Source organism: Prinia subflava, chromosome 4 (genome assembly GCF_021018805.1).
Source record: "Prinia subflava isolate CZ2003 ecotype Zambia chromosome 4, Cam_Psub_1.2, whole genome shotgun sequence".
Lineage (NCBI taxonomy): Eukaryota > Metazoa > Chordata > Aves > Passeriformes > Cisticolidae > Prinia > Prinia subflava.
In genome coordinates, this window is record NC_086250.1 from 28319782 (window position 1) to 28335355 (window position 15574).

Below are 15574 nucleotides of genomic sequence, written 5' to 3' on the forward strand. Positions count from 1 at the left end.
GGTTTAAATCTTCTCTAAATGCTAATGATATCATACAGTAGCTGGTGCTGCTGGTATGCCTGTTCTGTTTAGCATTCAGAGACAAGGGGAGATTGACCTGGATAACCACCCTGATACCTACCCCAGAGAATAAGGATACTGCCCTAGAGACTGAGGGTGCTGCCATGGAGCCTGACACTGCCCCACAGACTAAGGATGCTGCCCCACCACCTCACCCTGCCATGAAGCCCACCTCAGAAATGAACCACCCAAATGTAGTGGGAGTTCTGGTGAAAGAGATGGGCCAGATGCTGAAGGAGCACACTTCACTAGTGGTAGCTTCATTGGCCTCATTAGCCCCAGCTGGTGGCAAACCCTCCCCCTGCCCTGAAGAGGAAGAGTCTGAAGGTGCAGCAGTGGAACCCACAGACGTTACAACTGTCCAGGTTCCAGCTGAACCACAGGGGCAGTCACAGCCAGCAGCAGTTGCCCCTGTGGAAAGGAAGAAATATAAGGTGAAATCAGAGCACCCAGGTGATAAAGATAAAAAAGGAGGGCTCTCACAGCCCACAGGGGAGCCAGAGGTTGAGATCATCGCTGAGTCCCTGTCATGAAAATCTCCGTAGTCTGCAAAAAGATGTTGCACGACAGGGACGTGAGCCTTATACAGCCTGGTTACTTAGGGTTTGGGACCCTTGACCCAAGACTCAGGTGTGAATCAGGTATTTGTAAAAGAGCAAGGACCCCTTCACCTTTGGGACCGGCTTTTAATGAGTGTAAGGGAGAGGTTTGTCCACAGAGACAGAATGCAGGAGCACCACCTCAGCATGCGCTGGAAGACTCTTGAAGAAAGGATCCAACAGCTGAGAGAAGTGGCAATAGTGGAGGTAGTTTTTAGGAGGGATGGACAGCATAACAATGACCCCAACAAAGTCAGATGCACAGGGCAAATGTTGTGGAATCTAGCAACTAAAGGGCCATCTGAATACAAAACATTCATGTCAATGATTAATGCTGATACCAGCCGAGTGACTGTAGGTTCTGTAGCCAGCAAGCTTAGAAATTTTGACAGTATGATCAGTGGCCCAATGCAGACTCAGGTCTCTGCCGTGGTTAAGGAACTCCAAGAGGAGATAAGGGAGGTAAGGGAGGTAAGGGAGGAGATGAGGAGGAACAGTTCCCATGTGGCACCGGTGTGAGTCACAGGACCCAGAGTCAGAACCAACATCCCTCAGCTAGAGAGAGAGGGTACATCCCAAGAGCTGACCTGTGGTCCTTCCTGCGTGACCATGGGGAAGACACGGGAAGGTGGGATGGGAAACCCACTTCTGCCCTAGCAGCACGGGTGCGTGAGCTCAAAGAGAGAAACACTAATGAGGGGGTTCCACTAGAATGAAGGTAGCCTCAGCCTCCCACGACCAGGCTGTCAGGTATTACAGAAATGAGGATGCTCTGTCAGACCCCCTTGAAGGAACCTCTACTATGTGTACACAGGAAGAGAGTAGTAACCGGTGCTAGAGGGGCCCTGCCTCTAGCCAGGAAGAGGCACGGGAAAACCGAGTCTTTTGGACTGTGTGGGTTCTATGGCCTGGCACATCAGAGCCACAGAAATATAAAGCTTTGGTTGACACCGGTTCTCAGTGTACCCTAATGCCATCAGAACATGAGGGAGCAGAACCTATTTCCATTGCCGGGGTGACAGGGGGATCACAAGAATTGACTCAGTTAGAAGCCAAGGTGAGCCTGACTAAGAAAGAGTAGCAGAAACATCCGATTGTGACTGGCCCAGAGGCTCCGAGTATTCTGGGCATGGACTATCTCAGGAATGGCTATTACAAAGACCCTAAGGGGTTCAGATGGGCTTTTGGAATAGCTGCTGTGGAGGCAGAGGGCATTAAGAAATTGAACACCTTGCCTAGATTATCAGAGAACCCATCTGCAGTAAGACTCCTGAAGGTAGAAGAGCAACGAGTACCTGTTGCCACCTCGACAGTGCATCGCCGGCAGTATCGGACGAATCGAGATGCTGTGATCCCCATCCACAAGATGATCCAAGAGCTGGAGAGCCAAGGGGTGGTCGGCAAAACCCACTCACCCTTCAACAGCCCCATTTGGCCTGTGCGCAAGTCTGACGGAGAATGGAGACTGACTGTGGACTATTGTGGCTTGAATGAAGTGACTCCACCGCTGAGCGCCGCTGTGCCGGACATGCTGGAACTCCAGTAAGAGCTGGAGTCCAAGGCAGCGAAGTGGTACGCCACAATCGACATTGCTAATGCGTTTTTCTCCATTCCTCTGGCTGCAGAATGCAGGCCTCAGTTTGCTTTCACCGGAGGGGCGTGCAGTACACCTGGAACCGACTGCCCCAGGGGTGGAAGCACAGTCCCACCATCTGCCATGGACTGATCCAGGCTGCACTGGAAAAGGGTGAAGCTCCAGAACACCTACAGTACATTGATTACATCATTGTGTGGGGGAACATAGCAAGAGAAGTATTCGAGAAAGGAGAGAAGATCATCCACATTCTCCTGGAAGCTGGTTTTGCCATCAAAAAGAGCAAAGTCAAGGGACCTGCCAAAGAGATCCAGTTCCTAGGAGTAAAGTGGGAAGATGGGTGGTGTCAGATTCCCGCTGAGGTCATCAATAAGATCACTGTGATGTCTCCACCGACCAGCAAGAAGGAAACGCAAGCTTTCCTAGGCGCCATAGGCTTTTGGAGAATGCACATTCCCGAGTACAGCCAGATTGTGAGCCCTCTCTACCGGGTCACCCGCAAGAAGAACGATTTCCACTGGGGCCCTGAACAGCAGCAAGCCTTTGCCCAGATCAAGCAAGAGATCGCTCATGCAGTAGCCCTTGGCCCAGTCAGGACAGGACCAGAGGTGAAGAACGTGCTCTACTCTGCAGCCGGGAACCATGGCCTGTCCTAGAGCCTTTGGCAGAAGGTGCCTGGTGAGACTCGGGGTCGACCACTGGGATTCTGGAGTTGGAGCTACAGAGGGTCTGAAGCCAGCTACACCCCAACAGAGAGAGAAATCTTGGCTGCCTATGAAGGAGTCCAAGCTGCCTCAGAAGTGATTGGCACAGAAGCCCAACTCCTCCTGGCACCCCGACTACCAGTGTTGGAGTAGATGTTCAAAGGAAAGGTTCCCTCTACCCACCACACCACCGATGCCACATGGAGCAAATGGACTGCCCTCATCACTCAGCGTGCCCATATCAGAAACCCAAATCGCCCTGGGATTTTAGAGATAATCACAAACTGGCCATAAAGTGAAAACTTTGATCTCACAGATGAAGAGGAACAAGAGCAAGTGACACGTGCCGAAGAAGCTCCACTGTATAATCAGCTGCCAGCAGAAGAAACGTGCTACGCTCTTTTCACTGACGGTTCCTGTCGCATCGTAGGGATGAACCGCAAGTGGAAAGCAGCCGTATGGAGCCCCACACGACAGGTTGCACAAGCCACTGAAGGAGAAGGTGGATCGAGTCAACTTGCAGAACTCAAGGCTGTTCAATTGGCCCTGGACATTGCTGAAAGAGAGAAGTGGCCAAAGCTCTGTCTCTACACTGATTCATAGATAGTAGCCAATGCTCTGTGGGGTTAGCTGGAAAGGTAGAAAAAGGCCAACTGGCAGCGTGGGGGAAAACCAAACTGGGCTGCTGATGAGTGGAAAGACATTGCTGCTCGGGTATCAAGCTACCTGTAAAAGTCCGCCATGTAGACGCCCACGTCCCCAAGAGTCGGGCTAATGAGGAGCACCGAAACAACGAGCAAGTAGATCAAGCCGCCAAGATAGAAGTATCAAAGATAGACCTAGATTGGCAACACAAGGGAGAGTTGTTCCTAGCTTGATGGGCCCACGACGCCTCAGGTCATCAGGGCAGAGATGCCACCTATAAGTGGGCACGAGACCGAGGGGTGGATCTAACCATGGACAGCATTTCTCAGGTTATCCATGACTGTGAGACGTGTGCTGCAATCAAGCAGGCTAAGCGAGTGAAGCCCCTATGGTATGGCGGGCGATGGTCCAAATACAGGTATGGGGAAGCCTGGCAAATTGACTACATCACCCTTCCCCAAACCCGCCAAGGCAAGCGCTACGTGCTGACCATGGTGGAAGCCACCACTGGATGGCTGGAAACCTACCCTGTGCCTCACGCTACTGCCAGGAACACCATCCTGGGCCTGGAAAAGCAAGTCCTGTGGAGACATGGCACCCCTGAGAGAATCGAGTCAGACAATGGGACCCATTTCAAGAACAGCCTTATAAGAGCCTAAGCTAAGGAACATGGCGTTGAGTGAGTGTACCATATTCCTTATCACACACAAGCAGCCAGAAAAGTTGAACGGTGCAATGGCCTGGTTAAAACCACCTTGAAGGCACTGGGTGGGGGGGCCTTTCAAGAACTGGGAGATTAATTTAGCAAAAGCCACATGGTTACTGAACACTCGTGGTTCCACCAACCGAGCAGGCCCTGCCCAATCTGAGCCCCTGAGTTCCAGTAGTACACGTGAGAGGTATGCTGGGAAAAACCATTTAGATTAATTCTGCCTCCTGCAAAGACAATCCCATCCGTGGGGTTGTCTTCGCTCAGGGACCAGGATGCACCTAGTGAGTGATGCAAAGAGATAGAGAGACCAGATGCATACCTCAAGGAGACCTTGTTTTAAGATGAACTACCCACATCATGTGTCTGTACCCATATCTGTATGTATAGATGTATATAATTTAGATTGTGCATGTGTGTATATATTTTTAAAGGTTTAAATTCAATGTAATAGGTTGGTATGGGAAAAAATTCGGGGTGGATAATGTTGGAGGTTAGATTTGCTTTTTTCCTTCTCACAGAATTTTTCCCCATAAGTTTCCAAGAAGCCTTGATGACTACTTAGTCAGAACAAAAGGGAGTACTTGAGGGATATGGCAGCACAAGGCTACACCTATTGTTTTTGAGTCCCTGGGAGTGTCCCTCAGAGGAGAGAGATGATGAGCTTTGGGAAAGGTAAAAAGACAGATCTGGGGGAGGGGAGCTCACTCTTGCTCTCAGCGCCGAAGAGGACGGTCAGGCTGCCCTCTGCTACAGGAAGAGTTCATGGCCATCACTCTGCCTCTGTCTCGTCCTGGGAAATCTACCGTCATCTGCTCCTGTACCCGGGAATCCTGAGCTCGCTTTCTTCAGCCTCCCCCCACCGCCGCTGCTTCTTGGGAGCTTTGAGGTTCCCCTGCTACTCTGTAGCCCTGCCCTGCCCAGCCCTGCCGGGACACCCCTGCTGCTCCAGCTGCCAGCGCAGAGCTCCTCATCTCATCCACCAGCCCGGGACTTTCCTCCCTTCCAGCTCGGCCTCTCGGAGTCCTGCAGGGGCACCCAGACCAAACTGCCCCGGGTTTCTGTGAAAGTTCTTAGTTCTGTTTATTATTGATGCTGTAGTTGTTGGTTGGTTGTTGTTTTGTCATATACACTAGTAAAGAACTGTTATTCCTATCCCCATACCTCTGTCTGAAAGCTCCTTTAATTTTTTTTTTTTAAATTAGAATAATTTAGAGGGAGGAGATTAGAATTCTCCATCTCTAGGGAGGTCCTGCCCCCTTCCTAGCAGATATCTGTCTTTCAAAGCAAGACACTGTTTCTGCCTGCCATAAACACACGGTTAAGGAAACTTTCAGAGCTGCCCCATGTTCCAGCTTCTCAGCTGTACATTTAGTGACCACCCCGTGCCTTTTCCTAGTGATATGCCAGTGTCAGTGGGGGTTTCCTCCACTGCATCCTTATTCCACATTTGGCAAACTACTTCTGATACGGCACAGTCATGTCTGCCAGAGCAGTAAGAGCATCAGCTTTGCCATCACACTGGACACACCATGCCATGGGCACCAGTAGCAGTCAAAGAACTTAAAGCCCGAATTACAAGTGGGCAGAGCTGAGTTCACAAAATGGAAGCTCCATTGGGAGACAGCACCTTCAAAGGACAGGTTTGCATCAAAAAGGATCCAGAGCAGCAGCACAGAGTTAGCCCTGCTATGTGGCAGATGAATTTCTGCTTCTGTTGGGTTCATAATTGAAAAAGCCCTGTAAGAACCTGTTTCTCTCCCCATACAACCTGTCCCAGGTAGACAGACCACCCTCCTTCCTCCCCCCTAGCCAGACTCCCAGGCCAGTCTGGTCCTTCAAGCTATTAGGTGATACGATGCCTCAGTCTAAGGCTGACAGTTGTTAAGTAGGCTTGTGCAAAGCAGCAGCTGGTTCCTGACAAGCTCTCTGTTCCAACTTCTTGGGGTGCACTGGTCATGACTGTTGTGGACCTAAGAGGATTTTCAAGCTCTGTGCACCCTTGGGGAGTTTTGCTGTTGTAGCAGTGCTGTTAAAATGTGAAGAGGACCTAGAACTCAGGCTAAATATTTACATGAAGAACATCTATTTTTCCTTCAGGAATAGGCATAATGGAAGATTTTCTAACAGATATCATACTGGAATGGAAAAATAGATCTTGCCCACAGTTTGACTGTGGAGAATGTCTTGTCTAAAAATCCTTTCCAATAAGTAACACAAAATTTTCTCAATGTGCAGAAAATCTGTATAATTTCCTGTTCATCAGCTCTTGGTGACTTGGGAACTTTTGTAGCAGTATTGTGTGGACTGTCAAGAGCTCTCATATGAGGTATAGTCCTGACTCTATGGGGCTTTGCCAGAGTGAAACAGTTTTGCTTCAAGCAGTATTTTTTCAGATATGTCTACCAGTCAAACATCTTTCCTCTCTGCTGATTGTCATTTTAGTAGCACCATCTTTGATCAAATCTCCAGTGAGGTAATAACTATCCACCACAGACCTTCACCACAGACTGTGACTGGGAGTCAGGAGGTAGTGACATCAGACTTAAGAACAGGGGGCTGTAATTTCTCTCTGAGTTTCTCATCAACTGAAGCAAAGCCACACTGTGCTACAGGGGTTATATACAGGATCCAGGTACTGGGAGGCACAAAACTGGTTAGCCTGTTTCAGGTTTCATCCAAGAAACATGCCTTTTTCCACATGCTGGTAGACCTTATCTCAGTGTAAGACTGTAGCTTGGAATAGATGCTCAGTCTTGTTGAACAACACTTGGTAACAGCCAAAGGGAAGGACACAGGGAAACCACAAAAAACAGGAGACTTTCCCTTGGCTCTCCATGCCTGGCAGTGGCAGTAATGTGAGGGAACACAAACAAAATGCAAAAGTCTGTTTAGGATGGACTTACCCAGCAAGGAGACCATGCTGTGAACAACTCCCAGGGCAGGAGGCATAGGTGAGCCTGGGAAGATAGAAATGAGGGGTTTCTTCTTGGGTAGAGGATTTATGTGCAGTTGCAGTTTCAGATCAGTACAGTGTGTTTTTTCTTCAATGATGTCAGTATAAAAGCAGGATGGAGGTAGGGGGCAGGTATGTGCCAACAAAAGCACAGATCTTTTGTCCACACCATAAAAGATATGCCAGAGTGGCTCTTCTGTGAACCTGTCAAAAGGCTGGGCTGTGCCAACAAGAAGGACATGGGATGGATATTGTACAGAAATTATGGGCACATTAAAGCCTCCCTTTATCCATATTGAAACCCTTTATTTTTCTGTGCAAATAATGTTCATGCAAATTATGCAGCTTCACTAAAGAGAGGCTCTTTAAGAATGTGTCTCTCGAAACACAGTCTCCTTTGCCAAGAAATAATGGGACTTCCTTAGTTATCAACTGTCATCTTCTGGGTTTAGCAAACTTTTGTTGCTTTATGTGCGGTTGCTTCTTTTATGCTTTCACATTAATGAATTGGAATTGAAATTATGTACTGAGGAAAACAAAGTGATCTGTACAAATAATAAAATGGTGCACTTGTGTGTGTTAAAAAAGAAAGAGATCAAGTATTGTGCAGAAGGAATTTGGAAACTCTGTTTTCACACAAGCATCTTAATACATATTAATAACTGGCTCCAAATCACAGAAGTTGTTTAAAGGTTGGTGTTTTGAGAAATCTGTCTGATCAGAGCTCAGAAAGTCTGGCTGGTGTTGGAGGCTCTCTGTGTAAGGTGGCAAGCTCTGCTGTAACAGAGGGCCTCATCTGCTGCCATTTTTAACAGCGAGTCTTGTGGGGAGGAAGGAGAGAAAGGAGCTGGTAGGCAATAGGCACGTAGGTCAACAGAGACCTGGTCGAGAGAGACTAGGTATTGCATAGATTCCCTCACGATTTCAGAGAGAGAAGGAAACTAGCTGGATAGGAGAAAGTCAGAGACATAAATGATACTGGGTTAAAAGGAGCAGCTAAATCTAGAGTTCCTGAATTTCTTAGAAAATTCTGTCTGAGCCCAAGCAATATCCTGGAGAGATGAGGCAGAGAAATAGGAGCCCAGGTTCAAAAAAAACCTGAGTCATCAAGGTTGACTGGCAGCTGCAGGGACAAATATGTCTGGACTTCCCTCCATTACACAGTGAGGCTTTAATGTGCTGTGGTTCTATTAATTTGGCCAGACACCTCTACTCTTCTGAGAGCCAGAGGGAAGAGTGATTTGGGGTTGGAGCCTCTGCAAAATCTACTGGGTTATTTGCACCCCTCCCAGGAAAGCCAGTGCTGGTCCTCAGGCAGATGGGCCAAAGAGTCTCATTTCCAGGAAGGATCTGCAGACAGAAAAAAACTCCAGCCTCCGGTGCTCTGGAAATGTGCCAGAGGTGACGCCTGCAATTCATGTTTGACTTGAACCTGAGCCTAAAGCCCACATCTTGGCTTGGAGGCAGCAGTCACTGCCCTGCATCTGAGTCCAGTGGCTTCCAGTGGCTTCTGCCTCTCTGCAAAACTGGTGTTCCTTTGTTAGGGTCTCTCTAGGTGAGGGACTGCCAAGGGTCCACAGTAAAGGCAAATGTATGTGTACAAACTTCCCTGTGGAGCACGCTGGAGGAGAAGCTTTCATGCAGCCAGTTTGTGGCCAGCTACCAGAACCTTGGAGTATCTCATTGCCTGTCTGAAACAAGCAGGAGTCCGAGCTTGTGTAGGTGGACAGGCTTTTCTTGAACCCTGCAAAGCCAGAGGCTTAGCCTGCTCAGGATAGGAAGGACTATAGGAACCAGGAATTAACTGTGGGGATGGTCAGTTAATTGGGACCAAATGGCTAAGGCAGACAGCACAAAAGACTGCAGTAGGCTCATAACTCAAAATCCTATGGTTTAACACACATCATCTGTTACAAATGCAGGGAGAGAGCATGGCTATAGCTGTTTACACTGGTCGTATGCCAACCATCCCTGAATTACCAGTGCCCTAACTTTCCTACTTCTTGGGGCAGTGCCCAGCTGTATGTGCTGAGTGCACTGTGGAGTCACAGAAATCCCTTTTTTGAGAATTCTCTAAGAGCTCAGTAAGTTGGAGTTCTGGCCAGTGAAGTTTCCACTGCAGTTTCCATTATGTCAGTGGCAGCTCACAGAGACGAGCTCTGTCTAGTTCATTTGTAGTCAGGAGTCCACTGATGTGCTGGTGTTCTCTTGACACAACTGTTTCCTGTAAAGCTGTAAGCTGTCATTTAGTTTGGCATTTCTGTTTTTGTTTTGCTGAGTATTCTCTTAGATCAATTATACAACTGTTAGGTTTTCCCCAAAGTGCACAGAGGATGAGAGCTGGCTTTTCTTTGCCCAGCAGGTGTTTCTGAGGAGGCACCTGATGTGCCCTGCACTCCCCTGCTTTGGCCAAGAGCCTGAAGAGATACTATGAGCCATTTCAGTGCTTCTGACAATTCCTGATGCTCCTTGAGTGCCCCAGGTGACCTGGCCCTACTGCCACACTGCCCCCTTTGGGACTTTTTCCGTTCTTTCAATATTTTACAGCAGACGCACTTGGCATGAGTGGCCTCAGCAGCATAGCATGGTCTCTGAGAGGCATTCGCATCCTTTGGTGCCTTGCTTCTCCAGAGCAGTGTCTTCTGTGTGGCAATTTGCAGTGCAGGTAGTGGGAAGGCCCAGTGGTGAAGTGTTCTCTCAGTAGGACCCAAGGTGGTCGGTAGGGGATCCACTCTTCTGCCCAGGAATGCTGTGACATTGCGCTGATGGGTGCTGACCAGGCCAGCAAAGGGAAGATCATGCCCTGATTGCATTGTTTACTGCAATGCAGGATAGAGACACTTAGCTAGCTTGGGTAATAAAAACAATTGAAAAAAGCCTGCTTCTCTGCCAACAGACAGAGTATTGTGGTGTCTGAGCTGGCTCTCTCCAACCACTGCATGCAAACTGGGATGATTTGGAGGATTAGGGTTCAAGGGTTAGACCATGGCCACATCTCACAAGCACAGCAGAAGGTGTACCCTTAACAAAGACCATTTGCTGCAGCACTTAAGTCTTTGCTCCAAAACTTTTTTTTTCCCAGAAGAAACTTTTCTCTCTCTCTCTTTTCTTTTTTTTTTTTTTTTTTTCTTTTTTCTTTTTCTTTTTTTTTTAAGTAGAGGGAAAGGAACCTATGTTTTTCCCAAGCACCATTCTTGGAAGTGACCTTCTGAAATTTTCTTGAAACGTATCAGGTTTGAGCAGATATTTCCTGCTTCCAGGAAAGCTTTTCTAGAGATATGCCTCCGGTAAATGTTTATACAAACAATTAAAGACTGCCAAAGTTATAAGCAGCAAAGATAGAGGAGCTTAGGATGGAAAACACTGAAACTTTAATAATAGCATTGGCAACTGCACTTAATAAACAGATGTGTTTGATATGGATTTTGTATAATAAATGCTAGCTTAGACATTAAACCTTTGTGCCCATTTATTTTGCTGCTCATCAAGCAAGAATGTAGCACAGTCTTACACAATGTTGAGTATTTTCTGGCAAATGTATTTTTAAAATGATTCTTAAGGTAATTTGATTGGTAGTAGGTTGCAATGGACTGATATTGATGTTCCTTTCCTATGATGTTTCACATAAGGCAAGTAACTACTTGTTTTGACAGACTGTAAAAGATATGTAATTATAAGGGGAAAGGGGCTGGCTCATTCCTGTGACACTTTATGGATTTACATACTTCTGTGCATTGCACATAAAACACATCAGCTCGTCTATGGTTTTCTAGGGTTTTACTTTAAATGCTCAGGAAATTCTTATCATGTTTTATCTCAGGCAAATGAGATCTAGAGGTGATGCAATTAAAGATTTCTTTAAAAACAGGAAAGAAGTTCAACACTAAACAGTCTTGTTTAAGCTTTATTCACAATACTACCGTGTTGAGACACCAAGAATTTTCATGGAGCTATGACTTTGCATTAAGTATTTGATAAGATAATTCTCAGTAGAGTGAAGTGGATGGCAATTCCCATGCCCCCTGAACTGGTCTGTGTGAGGTGAAGTGTGATTGTGGTGGTGGGTGACACCGCTCCTGTCCCAGCATCCGGACACCACCTCCCACTGGAAGACCCTGGCAGACACTTTACCCACCCATAAGATAAGAGTGGCTGGAAACCTGAATGCCATGATGCTTTGTCACCATTTAATAATTATCTGAATTTAGGCCTGTGGAGAGCCTTCCCCACAGGCTGTGTCAGCAAAGAACTTTATTATAAAGCTCTTTTTGTGGGGTTAGGTGGGCAGCATTTACCAGACTTAAGAACCTGTGTTTAGTGAGGTACCTTTGAGGCTATACGTGAAGAAACTCCATTCTACAGATACACTATTCATACAATGCATTTTCTTTTTGGGACATATAAGAATTTCAGGGAGTTTATTCTGAAAATTGGTATGAAATCGGATTTTTTTTTCCCTGAGTAGTCAACATCAGTAAGCTAATTATAGATGGAAAACTGCAGACCAGTGTTTTTGGTGCTGAGCAAACATATGAATATATAATCGCTCATACAAATGAAAAATACAACTTTTTTGGTGTTGCCAAGTTGACTCCAGCCTGGGATAATGGACTAAAAGGTGCAAGCTCATCACATTGGTTGGAGCTGTAATGTCTTTAGCAAATGAGGGAAATTGAGTACCCTTTGCCTACATAACCTTTGCCTTCACTGGTTTTGCCTTATTCACGTTTGGAAGTACACACCATCCTCTAGTGTGTTTAAATAGCAGCAGGATGGAAGTAATGACTGTGCTTTCAAGGGCAGAATGCTCCTGAGTTCCATGGGACCTGGATGCTAAACTATACCAAGCAGTCATACAGCACACATGATTCAGACCTGAGTTGCACATCTGAAATATTACTGTAGTGAAATCATCACTTAATTTTTTAATTATTATTATTTATAGCATGGGCAAACCTATTTTATATATTTTTAAAATATATTTTGCTTTCCATATGTTGTCTGGTTAATACTCATATATATATATATGTACATATGTGTGACACCACAGAATGTGTGCAGGCAGTACCATGCATATTAATATTTATGTGCTGGACATTATATGTACATATACTCTATATTATTTACTAACAACCACTTTTATTTCAGACATCAGAAAAATGTGGGATTTTGCTGTGTCTAAGAGTACTGATTACATTCACAATGGTGAACAGATTAACCATTTAGTTGCAGGTATCAAGGTTGTCACTCAAACTGGCAGCACCTCAGAATAGCTAAAGCTTATCAAAAATTGTCTGGATTGGAAATGACAGCCATACATGCATGAATGCGTCTCTATGGCTGGAAGATTGTTGAAGTGTGAAGTGAAGAAGTTCACTTTGGTTTATTTTTTATCATAATTACTGTATTTCATGAAGGAACATTGACTTGCCGCATGATAAATACAAGGGGAAACAGAAAGAAACTTCATTCTCTTATAGTCTTATTTCCCAAAGGTCACCACATTTGAACAAAGTGTATTTATTTCATTCCTTACGCATTTATGTAGCCATTTACTGTACTCTGTATAAGTGAAGCAGAATAATTTTTTGCGAGACTAATTAAAAGTTGCATGGTAGAAAATGTTTTTGTGATCACACCACCGTAACGAAATTGAGCTGTCTTTACTGACGTGTGCTCCATTTACTGGGCTTTTTAAAACATATTTCCCACACTTCCAGCAGATCATTATTTTTTAAAAGCAAAAACATAGTGAAGTTTTTCCTCCTAAGTAAATTAATATCCTTAATGAACATATTTAGAACAATAAAGTGGCAGTTTATCGCATCTGTTTTTATATATTGTGTATCTTTATTCTGCTTCCCAGCTCTATAGCATCTTACAAAATTTCCATGTCAAATCAAGAACAACTAAATGACCTCTGAGTCAACAAGATTGATGTGTAAAGTTTATTTGTCTCCAGCTTGGTGGTGTTACAGTCTCCTTCAGTCCTAGCATGAAGTACCAACCAGGCAATTTTACCATGTTCTACATTTTGGATTCTATGTGGAATGAGCCTTTAGTAAGTGAAAAAGGCCAGTAATTAAGTTACATAATTTCATCATATACTGTTAACAGAGGTGAGGATTGCACTGAGGAAGTTTTTCCACTGAGCATGGAAGTTTTACTATTAAAAGTAGACAAACCCAAGCTTTTATATAATATAATATAAAAATAAAAATAAAAATAAAAATAAAAATAAAAATAAAAATAAAAATAAAAATAAAAATAAAAATAAAAATAAAAATAAAAATAAAAATAAAAATAAAAATAAAAATAAAAATAAAAATAAAAATAAAAATAAATATACATATACATATACATATACATATACATATACATATACATATACATATAAATATAAATATAAATATAAATATAATTATAATTTTTTAAAAAATTCTCCCAGGTTGGCTCAAACCACTGTTAATTCTTTCCAAATATTGCCATATGTGGGGACGGGACTTAGTTAAGTGGCTCATGCTTTTGAGGAGAAAATGGTCTACTGAAGAAAGGGGAGGATGCAATTTTAACTGGCACATGACTCCAAAGTACCCATTTGGCTTCCTCACGCAATTTGGAAAGTTTGCCTCTTCAGGTGATGTACATCAGATTAAATTGGAAGCGTTAATACTCTCTGTGTACTCTCAAATACAACTGCCGTGTCTGAACGAGGCAGTGGATAAAGCGTTGATATTAGCAGAAGTTCATGTCATGCTCAAAAAGACTAAAACATGTGACACCTTTGGTGCACTTTATCATTATAGGCCTGGGGTCAGGGATCAGCCTTACCCCTACTACTGATCCAGCAAGCGGCCTTCAGCAAGCTGTGAAACTCCTGCTTGCAAGGCAGGGGTGGTTTGTATCACTCTGGCCCTTGAGGTTATGGTGGCACCCAGAAGACTTGTGCACTATTGAGTCTCTGTGCTGCGGAGCAATTGACGGCTGTAAAAGGGTGCCCTGTAGAGAAATCAAACCATGGGTAGGGGAAAGAAAGCATAGTTTAAAAGACTTGGAGAATGAAGGTGAGATAAATAACCCTTACTGCCTTACCTGCCATTAAGTAAGTGAAAAAGCCATTGCCAGGTTATATTAGTTTTTGTTGCAATTCTGTGGCTGCCCAAAGCAGAAACCCATACATACATAATTTTCCCTCTCTGGTGGCTGACCACATGAGTGAAGACAAAATGCCTCCCTTTCCAACTGTGTGCAAATGGCTCTGAGATATAGACAGATATGGGATTGTCAACTCCAATTAGTTGAAGAAATGACCTACTGTACTTCTCTTCTATAGGTATTACAAAGGCCGTTCCGCCCATGAATTAGACATCGGTGAGAAGCTGAATTTAAGCCCACTATTGTATGGGAATGTCCACTCCGCTTTGCCACACTAAAGACATTCAGGCAGGCAGAACACCCTCCGCTGACTCATTAGGGCATACATTAGAGGCAAGCTCGCTGCGCTCGCCATGAACCCACAGTGCTCCCTTGAATGGTAGCCCTTGGTGGACGCTCGCAGGGCAGGCCGGTTCCCACAGCACCCCGCTGATCCCCTGTGAACAGATTCGCAGCTCCCCGCTGGCTGCAGAAATGGATTGCTTGCCCCATCCTCACCCGCCACTGACAGCCCTCATAATAATAACTTGCCTGGGAGGCGAGGCACAGGGACGGGTTTCTGACAACTCATTAGCCTGAGATATGGTCAGTTCCTGCCAGGGACCGTCACCACCTCTGCAGAGGGAGCAGGACAATGCTGGGCAACACTGGCCAGGCCCTTTCCAGGCCACCTTTTCCCAAAAAACATTGCTTTCATCCTCAGAAAGGAGTGCCTGCAGGAGGTGACACCTTGGAGATCCCCGAGGAGGGAAAAAACAGAAAAATTGGAATGCCAGAAGTGCTGAGGAGAAAAATGAGGCCAGCAGGGGGTCGTATGATACTACAGTGAAACTAGAGCTGCTCAGAGGGCTGGGAGGCAGCTCTGGGCTCAGGCATGCACACATCAGCTGATTTGGAGGCAGCAGTTCAGCTCTGAGGTCCTGGGTCTGATTTCTCAAGCTCTCTCTTCCTCCTTTGGCTTCACCATGACATCTTGATCAAGGTATCAGCCTGGGAAAAGAAATCAAAAAAAGAACTGGGAATACTATTAAATATTGCTTTTAACTGTTCTCTGCAGTTTGTCTTTTAAAATCCAGGTGCACTGAATTGTCCTGTGACTTTTGTCCCTGTCAGGAGCTACAAGTGAGGTCCTGTCTACTCCCCGGTGTCACT